Source organism: Notothenia rossii, assembly GCF_949606895.1.
Source record: "Notothenia rossii genome assembly, chromosome: 2".
Lineage (NCBI taxonomy): Eukaryota > Metazoa > Chordata > Actinopteri > Perciformes > Nototheniidae > Notothenia > Notothenia rossii.
Window position 1 is genome coordinate 55,590,758 of NC_136904.1, and position 14,372 is coordinate 55,605,129.

Genomic DNA, 14,372 nt, shown 5'->3' on the forward strand with positions numbered 1-14,372 from the left:
CGGGCCCACCTGTCACTTTTTATGCATACTAATGTGATTGAAACATTTTTTATTATACACCATAAGGCGCAACAGTGGGGGCTTTTCACACCTGTGAATACACATCACCCCCCTCCTATCGACGGATCTCACACCTACTTGGGATATCACACCTACTTGAGATCTCACACCTCGATCAAAGGGGAGGCGGGACTTAGCTCATTAGCATAAGTAGGGAGAGCTGTGACCTGTCACAGCACCTGTCACTTTTTATGCATACTAATGTGATGGACGCGGGATGAATATAACTACTTCTCTTCTCTCTTTTCTATCTCTCTCTCTCTTCTCTCTTCTCTCTTTTCTCTCTCTCTCCCTTCTCTCTCTTTTTTGTGTATTTTTTCAAATGATCCGGTGCTCATTTTTTATATAAATATATACAATTTAAAGTATGAGAGCACTCTCATAATAACGTAATGTGGCGGCACGTGGGGGGTGTTTGTTGGAAATCCTATTCAACTAAAAGCCAGACAACACCTCCTTGGGAATTGCACCCAAGGAAATAATTATTCCAAGTACCAACAAGGCACTCAGGTTCTTGATACTGAGGGGCAGGAGACGTGGTTCCAATTCATCAAATGTTTTATTTCTGGCATTAACATATAATTAAAAACACCATAAGATCATTATACACACTGAAAATAAAGGGGGGAACTCTTAATTCAGGGATGATGAGACTTACCAGTGGATGGAGGTGACGAGGGGTGAGAGGGATCCCAACAAAGTAAATTAAGGCACCCGTGATCACTACACACTCACACGAAGGAACACAAATCAGGGGGGAGCACACAGGGCTGCCTCTTGCGGACAGGCAAGGCAGGCAACTGCTTGGGGCCCCAGGCCAGTAGGGGGCGCCCGAGGGGCGACACATCTTTAAAACGACATCAGTTTCGTTTTTGTTTTTTTAATGCCAAATTCAGAACAACAAATTATACAAAAAATACAATTAAACAGACATCATACATTGAAATAAGCCTTCATCGAATTCAGTTCATCTACAATAGTGGTTGCCCTGCCCCATTATTGTAGATGAACTGAATTTGAGTGAGTGGGGCAATGCGCAACGTTTGCAATGACAGACAGTAGAGAGGCTTCTCAATACTCAAATTTCCCCTCCTCGACTCCTCGGTCCTCCGGTAGTGACCCGGAAATGAATTTCAGCGCGCCATTTTGAAGGACATCTCATTTCTCTAAATGCACACCGAGGACCGAGGATCGAGCATCGAGGAGGCTGTCTGGAGGAGCTATAACCGAGGCTACACTGATGGTGCCTCCACGGCTCCTCCGCGGATGCATTTCCGGGAACAGTGGAGACGTGACGCACGGCCGGACTTATCTCAGCCAATGACAGCTCTGCATGCATCTCCTGGATATTATTTTAGAAACTGCTTTCATCGCGTCGCGATGTTTCCAGAGAGAACAGCTGTGAGGTCCGCGCAGAAAGCAGAGCAGTGTATAATATCACTCAGTATAACAGGCCTACTGTCTTTATTTGCTTTAGTTTAGTAGATAACTACAAACAAAGAGTGAATATTTTTCTAAGACCATTTAGTGCTAAAATAATAAAATACACAATGGCTGTAGCCTGATTATGCTTTAGGAGCTGTAGGTGTGTGTGGTACAGTGTGTAGGTGTGTGTGTGGTACAGTGTGTAGGTGTGTGCGTGGTAGGGTGGCCATCCGTCCGGTTTTAGGTCGGACAGTCCGGTTTTCAATGTCTGTGTCCGTCTGCCGGCGCAGCCTTGAGCCGGACGCTCATTTGTCCTCCTTTTGAGGTGATCCCCATTTTATACTTTTAGGGTATAAAAAAAAAATAGACAATTATACAAAGAAATACAAAAAATAAGTTATGTGTAAGTATATATCCCTGTAAGACTTGTGGTCTTACAAATTATTGGCTGAATGTGATGTCAAATAAATATCTTGTATTTCATTGGTTAATAAACGTAAACAATTAGCCATGTGCTTCTTGACGTCACGTTCACGGCATGGCACTGTGGCACAGAGTGACGTTAGCGCTAGCAGACTAGCTCATGAGCCAACTCCGCCTAGTTAGCGGTAGGTTAAACCGCAGAAATGCCGAAACGAAAGACTTCATTTAATCCTGAATGGTCGAAAGAGCATGGATTCCTCACAAAAAGCCGAAAGGACGACTTCCATGCTTTTTGCACGTTGTGTCGTTGCGATGTGGACGTAAGTAGCAAAGGAAAAGGTGCTGTCGACAGACATGCTAACACAGATAAGCACAAAAGCAACGATCAAAGCGCAGGTGCCTCTTCACTTTTATCGTTTTCCCGTGAAGCTTCATCGCCTCAAGATGACAAAATCTCCGCAGCAGAACTTTGTAAAGTTTATCATGCCGTCAAGCATCACCAGTCATACAGGAGTGTAGACTGTGGAATAAAAGTTGATCGCACAATCTACAACGACTCATCAATAGCAAAAGGGATGACCTGTGGAAAAACAAAAGCCAAAGCTTTGTGCGAAAATATCCTAGCACCCTACTCTGTCCAGACGCATGTGGATTACATAAAAGAAAATGAACTGCATTATTCAGTGGCAAGTGATGCATCAAACAAAGGTACGATCAAGTGTTTCCCCATTGTACTGAGATATTTTCACTTTGAGGAGGGCGTGCAACATGCACTGTTGGATTTTTACAGTGATAGCAACGAAAAGTCGGAAGCTATAACAAATCAGCTGCTATCTAAACTGGAGATGTCTGGACTAGATGTGAAAAAAATGTCAGCATATGCAGCAGACAACGCCAGCGTTAATTATGGAAAACACAACAGTGTTTATCAGAAACTGAAACAGGCTCAAAAAGACGTGCTCGCTGCAAACTGTTTAGCCCATATTCTGCACAATGCAACAAGATATGCAGCAAGCAACTTGGATATTGACATTGAAAATGTTGTGCTTAAGGTGTATAGCCATTTTAGCATCTCAGCTAGCAGAACGGCGCAGTTGAAGGAATTCTGCGAGTTTGTGGAAGTGGAGGAATGCAATCTGCTGCGGCACGTTGTCACGCGATGGTTGTCTCTGCTGCCATCTATTGACAGAATCCTGAAGTGTTGGAGACCCCTGACCAGCTACTTTCAGAGTCTAGGTGAGGAGGAATGCTCCAAGATTTTGTGGAAATGCTTTGGAGAGGATGGCAACGAAGTATCTGAGATGTATTTTCTCTTCCTCAGTCACATTCTGAAAGTGTTTTCAGACTGCATTGAAGCACTCGAGGCCAAATCATTCAGCATAACCTCTGTGTTTAAGGTAATGACTGAACTGAAAGGGAAACTTGAGAGAAGGTTAAAGGACACATTTTTTGGCTTTGCTGTGAACAACAAACTCAAGCAGCTAACCCCTGATCTGGCTAAGAAATGTGAGGCTGATTTTCTTGTTTTCTATGAAAGAGCCAAGAAATACGTGAGTGAAAGGTATGACTTCTCTGAGAACAGCTTTCATAGTAAAGTGTCAAAGCTTGGCCTCACAACTGCTGTGTCCTATGGAGAATACAGTGATGCAGTCCAAGCCTGCAGCCTGAAAGACATTGACATGGATGGACTCTATGAGGAATATGGCATGGTGGAAGCTATTCTCAGCTCTTCAGAAATGGAAGGATGCCACAGTGAGGAGCGGTATTTGAAACTGTTTTCCAAAGCAGAAGTCCCACTTGTGAATCTGAGGAAGATCAGCGCCTACATCTTCTCCATCCCATGTAGCAATGCACATACAGAACGTGTGTTCTCAATGATGACCTCAGCATGGAGAAATGAGAGAAATCGTCTGGATGTGGACAGTGTCAAGGCAGAGCTGCAAATTTGTGTCAACTTCACATTTGAGTGCACAGACATGTACCAGAGACGCCTTACAAACAAAAAACTCTTGGAAGCAGCCAGGAAAGGGCAAAAGTATCGTAAATAGACATTCAACTTGTGGTTAGTACACTAGAGTCTTATTGTGTTTTGAGTGTGAAGGATTCAGTGAAGCCAGGATAAAAACTAAAAGATAATCCCGAAGTGTCCTCCTTTTTGGTGTTATGGAAATGGCCACCCTAGTGCGTGGTACAGTGTGTAGGTGTGTGTGTTGTACAGTGCGTAGATGCGGCGGACAGACGGGTCTCAGTTAGTTTGGTGTCCTCTGCTTAATTTTAATACTTGTAAATACAACTTTTGGCCCGTAATTTCAATTCCCCATTTCAGCGACCAAAGAGAGGGGGGGATCCAGTCTCTGATTGTGTTACGTTACTATGAGAGTGCTCTCATACTTTAAATTGTATATATTTATATAAATATATTTGTGTGTGTGTGTCCGCATCTGTAGCCTGTTATTGTCTCATTATACCGCACTGTCAATGAATCAAAGTAAATATATAAGTCGTCATGAACACATCTGTCCATCAGACAGAGGGCTGCTGTGCCTCCTGTCATCATTAATGGACGTCTCTTTAAAATGACCTCTCAGAGGAGAGGAGTTCTCGGTTGCGGTCGAATAGTCCATTTAGCTTAGGAACCTTCCTAACCGAGTGAAATGACCCGGAAGTCCCTCAGTGTTAGCCATGATAAGTGCCCTTCAAATTCTCTAGAATGATAGGAAAGGAGGTTTCAAACTTCCTTTATAACCTCCTTTAGCAGGAACCACTGGACCTCCCTAACCGAAAGGAGAGGAGAAAATGCTTCCCCACAATGCCTTGCAGCCGCAGCATTTGACGTCACACAACAGTCAGCCGTTCACGGACACAAACGATTATGACGGAGAAATTATATCATGAAAGTTACAGTGCTTATTAAGCATTTTAAAACGTATGTGGTAAGTTGCCAAAGTGCTTTGTTTTGAACGTTCATCAGTATTATGATCAAAAAGAGAAATATGAACGTTAGTTTTTACTGAAATTATTAAATAAAGTCAACATTTCACTGAGCTGTGTGGGGTTTGTTCAACTTTTAAAAGATGTTTGAATGGTGATATACACACTGATAGGTGTTAAAGACTAACGTTTATAATAAATACATTTGTATTGATTTTAAGATCTTTTCATAGTTCATACAATCATACGTATTGGGATCATTTGTATTAATGTGGACCGGAGGGAGAGGGTGATGAGCATAAGTTTCACTTTTTTATTTCAATTCCAACTTTGGTCATGAAGAATATGTTTCTCTGTTGTTCATAAAGCATAAAGCAACAGCATCAGAGCACGTTGCAGTCTCTAGATCAGGGGTTCCCTAAGTGGGGGTCGCGAGATGATTACAAAATAAAAATGGAAAATTAAAAATGGAAAATTAAAAAAAATATATATATATATAAAAAAAAAATTGATTCATTTTTTAAAAATTATTATTAATAATAACGTTTGCATAGCCTTTTCTTTGACAATCCACTTTTCTCAAACTTCTTTTTTTTCTGAAATTAATTCACAGTAGATAACGATGAAATACCAAATAACTAAATGTTGCTTGTCTAACCTAAAGATTAAAGTTCATTTGTTTGTTCGAAACTGTTTAAAGTAAACATGTATTATTGGGGACTGTTTTCAAGTAATCCTATATATATATATATATAACCTTCTCACTCACACTCACTGACCTAGATACCAGCACACACACATATTCTTTTCAGCAGAACTATATTCTTTTCAAGGTCCTTTCTGGGCACCAATATATCTGTGTACAATGTTTGATTGTCTGGGAAAGAATAGTTTGCGTGAAATATTCCTTGGGAAAGTAAAGGAGTGAATTCAGGTGCAAGATAAAAGATTGACTCTGTCCTTGGGTAGTTCCGAAGCTCTCACGCTCTGTTCAGAAGTAAAATACATTTTTCCCAGAAATCTGATTCGCTTAGGAGTGAAATCGGCTGCCTCCAAATCTGGCTATGTATACTGATGTGTATTCATGCGGCTTCCTCTTTCTGACTGGCTGGTCCCGATACCTGTATTGCACGGCAGTAGAACTGGAAGTCCAGAGTACTCTGTATTTCGTATTGTGTGTTTTTTTACCATTACAATCAGATTATTGTTATAAGTTTTATGCCGGTGTTTTGAACTCCTTCTCTTATTAATGTGACCAGGCTCATCTAACGGACGGCGCGGAGCAGAGGTGGGCTTTAAGCCACCACCACTGTGGTGTTTGCTCCAACAAACCTTAACTGTGGGATAGAGAAACTTGAATTACGTAACTTCCACTAGAATCAAATTATTTATTTAGTTTACTTTGACGTTTAACATGACATGAGTTAACCTAGTAGAACAGTATCTGCTCTGCTGGCGGTGACATTACCGAGTCAAGTGTGCGCAGCCGGGTCGGTACAACGCCGTTGACCTATTGGCTTAGCTTAGCTTAGCTAGCTGGCTGAAAGAACGTAGAAGCTAGAAATTACAGTTGCCGTTGACGTGTTAGCTTAGCTTAGCTAGCCGGCTGAAAGAAAGTAAAAGCTAGTAATTACAGTATTAACACGTCTTCATTCATCTTTTTGGCATTGTTACTGAAATAACATGGTCTCTGCCATTTCTACATTAAGGTTTCACCCATTGTTTAATGGGACACCAGTAATGGAGTAATTTGGAGGGGGAAATCAGCTAACTTTTTCTGTAGGCTAGTTAATCAATCAATCAATCAATCAATCAATCAATCAATCAATCAATCAATGTTTATTTATATAGCCCAATATCACAAATGTTACCTTTGTCTCAGTGGACTTCACAGTTTGTGCAGAATATCAGTATGACAATACGACACCCTCTGTCCTTAGACCCTCACATCGTACAAGGAAAGACTTCCGGAGAAAACCCACAGTTTAAAGGGAAAAATGGGAGAAACCTCAGGGAGAGCAACAGAGGAGGGATCCCTCTCCCAGGACGGACAGACGTGCAATAGATGCCGTGTGTAAATTGAAAAGATAATACATTAACTGATGAAGCTGTGTCCGACTGAGCTAACTGTCAAGCTATGAATGTGAAATTAGGAAATTTAGATGCAAGACATTTGGACAAGTGTACTCTAAGACTTAGTAACTTATTGTTAAGTTAGTATTAGTATGTGTTGAGTGTATTTTATTGTATTTTCCTTCTCTGTAGTGTACTCCTAGTGGTTTTATGATGATACTGAAAACTGTATATTTCAACTTTAGTAGCCATAGTGCAGGCTCCAGCACAATCCTCTGTATTGGAACCATGTTCACTTACATTGTCCCTTTCAAATGAAATGGAAATAGTAAACAATGAAGAATAGTGGAAGCTATCCCCAAGAACAACATTTGAAAGCTAAATATGAGAAATTTGAATAATATAAAGTGAAAGCATTTTGAATTGTTGACATGTTACTGTTATAAGTTTCACTTTATTATCTATCCTCAGGATCCTTTCTTAAGTTTCTGGCACCAGCAGCAGCAACGGAAAAGGATAAGGTGCCCCCTCCAAATGCTGATGATGGTAAGTTAAGTATTCCACTTTTAATTGATTATACTGTGCATTGCACTCCAAAGATTCATTGTAACATGATATTCCCTGTTTCTTTTTTGGTCATAGCAGTTCAGTCAACATCTACCTCCAGTGGGGCGTCAATATCTACCTTGAGTGGGGCGTCAACATCTGCCTCCAGTGGGGCGTCAACATCTGCCTCCAGTGGGGCGTCAACATCTGCCTCAAGTGAGGTGTCAACATCTGCCTCCAGTGGGGCGTCAACATCTGCCTCCAGTGGGACAGCAACATCTTCTCATCATGAAGATGACACGTCAACCCCTACCTCCAGCAGCACTTCCACGACTAGAAAGGGTTTGATCACATCAGACGACCCTGCACAATGGCCAAACGTCCTAAATGATAGTGAAAAGTGAATTTTTGCCTAGGGCCCCCACAGACCCTAGAATCGGCCCTGGGAGCACAGCACCACACCTTTGGCTCTCAGCAACTAAGAGGGGCAAACAAGACACAATTACTGGGATAAACAGTAAACACAAATTAATACACAGAGCAACACATAAGATAAGTACAAGACAATAAAAAGTCAAGAATACTACAAAATACTGATTTCAAGTAACTGAAATAAACAAAACAAATTTAAAGCAACAGGGTCGAAAACTAAACCAAAGAAACGAAAATCAACCTAACAGTTTACTTAATCTTGAATTAAATAAACAAAACAAACTTAACTGAATTATAATAACTAATCATGAACAGAGATTAATCGAACAGTCCGCGATAACAATGTTTAAAATATGGCCCTGTAATGAAGAGCAAAGGCACAGTGATACCAGGAGGCTGGTACAGACAATGTAGGCCAAGAGCAACACCCGCCAGCCAGTAGTGTAGCGGTGAAGCACAGTAGGGCAGGCAAGCCGGCTGTGCAGACAGACACAGCCGTGAGGGCAGACCAGCCATCCAAGCAACAGTCAGTCAGGCAGGCAAGACACTCGTAGACGTAGAGGCGGCGGCGGTTCAACAGGGTGGCACAGGGTGGCAGCTGCCACCTCAGAAAAATGCCTTGCCACCCCAGTTGGCAGCTTTGTTTTGAAAGAAAAGTTGTGGCTCACTCTAATGTCCGAGTGCAAGTGAATGCAGCACGAGACGCGCCTTGTAACCCCTCCCCCGGCCCTGGCGCGAGCCTGGAAATATGATTGGCGGCGATTTCCTTTGAACGGGGGGACAGTGCAAAACGAGAAGCATTTCGGATCCAAGTAGACGGAAGGAATGAGGTATTTGCGGTCTACAATGACAGAGAAGAGACTTTCAAGTTTGTCTGTAAGGCAAGGCAAGGCAAGGCAAGTTTATTTATATAGCACTTTTCTGTACGCGACAATTCAAAGTGCTTTACAAAACAAATTAAAACACTTTTTAGGAATACATACAGTAAAAATACATATATAATGGCATTTTACAACAGGCATTACAAAGCAAATATAATAAAATAATTAAAATAAACACCACAGGTATACAATACATGTTTAAAAGGCATACTGTAGTGCGAATATGAGCAGCTCAATTAAAAGCAGCCAAAGAGATATGTTTTTAGTCTTGATTTAAAAATAGTAAGCGTTTCCGCGGACGTGCATGATTTGGATAGTTTGTTCCAGATTGTCGGGGCATAATAGCTAAATGCTGCCTCTCCATGTTTTGTTTTTACTCTCGGAACCGATAGCAGACCCGTCCCAGAAGACCTGAGGCACCTTGATGGCTCGTAATTATGCAGGAGTTCAACAATATACTTTGGTCCTAAACCATGTAATGAGTTAAAAACTAGCAATAGTAGCCTACTTTAAAATCAATTATTTGGCCGACTGGAAGCCAATGTAAAGATTTCAGAACCGGACTGATGTGATCCACTCTTTTAATATTAGTGAGGAACGTGCAGCAGCGTTCTGAATCAGCTGCAGTTTTCTGATGGATTTTGTTGTTAGTCCTGTGAATACACTATTGCAGTAGTCGAGTCTACTAAAGATAAAAGCATGGACAAGCTTTTCTAAGTCCTGTTGTGACATTAGTTTTTTAATCCTCGATATGTTCTTCAGGCTGTACTCAGCATTGAATCAAAATGCACCATAACTTTAAATCTTAATAAGTTTGTGATGCGTTTTGCTGAGCAAGATGGTAATCGCCACATTCAGCTGTTATAGGCATGCCAACTTGATGCTCTGCTCACGGATGACTCGATGAGCATAATAAACTGTTAAGATGATGACCTTACGTGTGTAAATATATATTTTTTCTGTTTGAAGTTCTGAGAAAGTCAAATAAGACGGTGAGTAAAACTTCACTGCCCAGCCAAAAAAAAGTAACCACTTTGATTTAACTAGGCCAGTAGGTAAGGACTTTCCACTGGAAAATAACTTACTGCAGCGATGTTTATGTTTGAGCTGAATACACGTTTTTTTTAACCCTAACTGATGCAGTTAGTTACTTCTTTAATGTTTGTTCTTTCTGATGTAAAGTCAAGGTTGTAACTGTTTGCAATGAAGTTGTGGGGCGCTGAACTGTTCTTTTGAATTATGATAGTAATTACTTGTCTTTCAAATTTGAAGGAGGGTGAGCAAGCATCTTGTGGAACATTCATCATTAACTCCTCCAAAAAATATAGTTTTTTTAATAATAACACTGAATATGTGAATCATAACAGTGAATGACAGCTAATATCATATTAATTTAGACAAACATCGACGAGACAGTTAATTAATATACTTATTGCAGCAGTCTGCATAGATTTGGTACCCCTGCTGGTCTAAGAGTGAGACAAACTCATTCAGTTATTGTTCAGTTAAAATTCATTAAAACCCTCTATGGTACGCACTATGATGCCATTTGGGGAAAAAAATGTTTGGAGTGTTTTTTTGTCATATAATAGACCAAATAAACATAATCTAAAGACATTTTAAATAAATAATTATTTGGGGGTACTTTTTGGGGTGTATTGCCTTGAGGCAACACTGTACCATAATGGTAAGTTAAAATATATAAATAATAATACATGGGACTCTTATAGCACTTTTCATGAACCTCAAAGACGCTTTGACAGAGAATTAAGAAAAGACAACAACAAAAAAACAAAGAAATACAAAAAGAGATAAACAACACAGAAAATAGGGGTGGAGTGGGGTGGTCAGTGGTTGAATGCAGTGTTGAACAGGTGGGATTTGAGTGATGTTTTGAATGCTGTGAGGGAGGAAGAATCTCTGATGGATTGGGGTTTGAAAGAGAGTTATTGTTTCAAATTTGAACAAAATGTATTTAAAAACACATGGAAAATATAAATTGCCTCAACAGGTTAAATTGCATGCCAATTAAAATGTGAAAATCGTTATTTTTTATATTTTTAACAAGATTACATGTCTGAATGTTGCCTGCAGGCAACATTGTACCATTGTGAAACAACTTTTAGGAATAAAAATGCAAAGAGCCTAGGCATCTTTCATCAAACTTTATTGAGCCATTTGACAAAATAGACTCACTATTGTGGAAGTTCATGAAGCAGTTATTGTCAGCAGTGAAGCACAGGTACGTGACACACTTTGATCACTGCACTTTCACCCTTACAGCCAGGGTATTTGCACCGGCCCTTTTTCTCCACCCACACAGGCCAATGGTCAGTGTGGTCATGATGCACATGTGTTGATGGCACTGATGAGGCAGAACCTCTGTGCTTCTTCTCTGCCAGGTCTCTGTCAACATTATGAGATGGTCTCCCCCTCTTCTTCAAAACTTTCCTCTCGTTGCAAAGGCAACCTGCAACTTCAGCGTTGAATTTAAGCAGGCTGTACACTTCTTTCTTGGGGATGCCGCAGTCCTTGCAGTCCCTGGGGTACAAGAGCCACGCATTCACTAGAGTGAAATCCATCATGTGCAACACGATCTTGTGATGCCACTTCCTTGACCTGATCTTTGTTCTGTAGAGAGCAATCAGCGAGTCTAGAAGATCCACTCCTCCCATACTTTTATTGTATGCATGCACAACACTTGGGCAGGTAACCTGCAATGTTTCTTTCTTTTTCTTATCCCATCTTTGCACAGATCGTTGGGTTGGCTTTAACATCAAATGTATCTTGGTTAAATTGTAGAGATCTATGATGAATGGTATGCTTTTGAACAGTTTATACCTAAACACACAATACCACAATATCATGGTGAATCCATAATGGTACAGTGTTGCCTCAAGGCAACATTTACAATTGACCATAATGGCATTTTAACAAGTTTCCATTACCTAATTAGTAAATTAAGTATATTAGACTATTAGAAATTAAGGTTTACTCACCTATTATTGTGAATAACATTTTTTCCAGACATGAAATGCGCAGGAAATTACGTTTTTAGACACTTCTTGGAGAGAAATGGCTGAGCTGATCCTTGTGGGAAAGGCAGGGTCTTCAAATTCGCCGCCAGAGAGTCATGGGACAAATTCAAACACTACTATTGGTTCCTCATGGTCCTGCCTCTTTTTTAAAGTATTGCATCATAATTTGAGATGTATTGTCTGAATGCAAAAGGCAAAAAATGGGTACGTTGCCTGGAGGCAACATCATACCATAGAGGGTTAAATTAATTCTCCCACCTTATATACAGTATTTATATTTAAGGCTTTACTGATGTGCCACAATAATGTCACCAAATTTTATTGAGTTAAAAGAAATATTGTGGCTTTCCAAGTTAACATTACAGTAATTGATATGACTGTGATTAAATCAGCATATACTTCTGCCAGGGGATGCCACCCCTGAAATTCTCCTGCTACCCTCTTGCCACTCCATGAATATTTGTCTAGATCCGCCCCTGCGTAGAGCAGTCGTGAATGCAACACAGAAGCAAAACAGCAGTCCTTTATCACGCTTCCAGCGCAGAGCCTAGTAGACATTAAGTTTAAGGTGATGTTACGATAACAATACTAGGTTAAGATCATTCAGGAAGAATGATACAAGCAGAAGGTCTACCCACCGATCAGGCCAAGTTCAGACAAACACACGGCAGGAGAGCTTCATTTACAGCGGCAGCAGACATGGGCTGCAGGATCCCTGCAAGGGTCAACAACCAGCATTTAGTATTTGGGCTAATTGTCATGCTAGGTGTACAACAAACGGCAGCCACTGCAAACTCAGCGGTGCCAGTATCACACACACCTAAAGCTCCTAAAGCATAATCATGTTACAGCCGTTGTGTATTTTATTATGTGAAGCACTAAATCAGGGATCACCAACTACATTTGTCCAAGGGCCAAAATGTATCCAATAGACACTACCGCGGGCCAGCGATTTTTATATAGCCCAGAATTTTGAAGTTGTTGACCGGGGGGTGCTAGTGGAGCACGCTCAGGTACTGCGGACCGCATAAAGCTTAGTAGGCTCTTCACGCTAACAAAGGATCACTTCTAGGCAGGGTTGGGAGGCTTACTTTGTAAATGTAATCAGTTACTGAATACAGTTTAGAATACTTTTGGAATACTATCTTTTTCCATAACAGATGGGTATGTTTTGGTGAACAGGAGACACTTATTTTACTGTTTTAATGGCTTATCAAGAACTCAAACACAGCATCTTGGTGTCATTCTGGACAGCTCCCTCTCATCTGCAGCCCACATAAAAAAACATCACCCGGACTGCATTCTTTGTACTGTCTTAAAACCTTTCCTTGGAATATGTTATGAATTGTAAGGTGTCCTTGGGTGCTTTGAAAGGCGCCCCTAAATAGAATGAATTATCATTATTATTTATTATCTCAAACGATGTAATAACTTTTAAAACTTTTTCCAGACACCCCATGCATTCAGCAGCAGCAGGCCATTCACTTTGATTTGATCCCGTTATGAAATGTCATCATTTCGACAATAAATAAATGCAAACGTTATCTTGCACATTTTATCCAACCATCTCCGTTTCTAACTTTCAATATATTTTAAAAGAGATCTCTCTCTCTCTCATCTGCGTGCGGGGGCGGGGCCTCACAGACACGCTGCATCTCTCTCTTGCTCAGACATGCTGCAGCGCTGTGCAGTGTGCACACAGTTCTGCCGGTAATGAATTTTACATTTTATGAGGAAACTTTTCCACCAAAAATGTCAATAAGTATTCCAAACTGTATTCACTTCAGGTTTACGAAAGTAACTGTAATCAGATTACTCGTTTTTCAAATGTAACGCAGCTGAATACAGTTAGCCTACTTGATTTTTGTATTCTGATTACGTAACGCCGTTACATGTATTCCGTTAAAACCAAACCCTGCTTCAAGGCTACTGTCCCGCAGCTCCTGCCTCTCTGTTGGACTCTGTCGCAGCGGGGCTACTGCTTTGCTGCGGAGTGCATAAAGCAGACTCTTCGGCCCAATCCCAAACCACTCCCTCGACCCTACCCCTCCATGACGGAGTGAACTCCGTCTGTAGCCACACTCGCAGCTCAACGAGGCTCCCTCCTTTCAGATGGAGGGAGTAAATACAGCGGCAAGCTTTGGGACAAACTCCCCTCTCTCCGGCAGAAACAGGAAATGCCGTAACTGTATTTAACAAAGGTTTCAAATCAGCATCTCTTAGACAAAAATGTAAATTGTTAACTCAAATAAAACTCCAAACATATTTCATTGCGTTATTTTTTTGTAAAGCTCTTTTAGTTTTAAACCTGATGTTTATAAGCTTCTTAGTTTTTGCAACAGTCTGTAAATATACACAACTTTATAATAAAATGCACACATTTACCTTTTTCTAGACTAAACACAGGTATGATCCTAAGTTAAAACATATGAGGTTATTGAAGAAACACACTCCTCAAGGTCAGTTTCGGTAATTTATTGACAAGGATGACGACACCCTGAAACAGAGTAATGCAGATAAGCTGACAAAGTATTACCTCCATGCATGTCATCAACACATTAGG

At 40.7% G+C, this 14,372-nt stretch overlaps 1 long non-coding RNA gene across 1 annotated transcript in view; it reads left to right on the forward strand.

Moving 5' to 3' along the window:
- Positions 1–7,745, forward strand: part of LOC307028010 — a 32,733-nt gene extending 24,988 nt beyond the window's left edge. The window contains exons 2-3 of the long non-coding RNA XR_013804809.1: positions 7,384–7,458; positions 7,555–7,745. This is a non-coding gene — a long non-coding RNA (uncharacterized lncRNA). The remainder of the gene's footprint in view (positions 1–7,383; positions 7,459–7,554) is intronic.
- Positions 7,746–14,372: the final 6,627 nt, after the last annotated feature.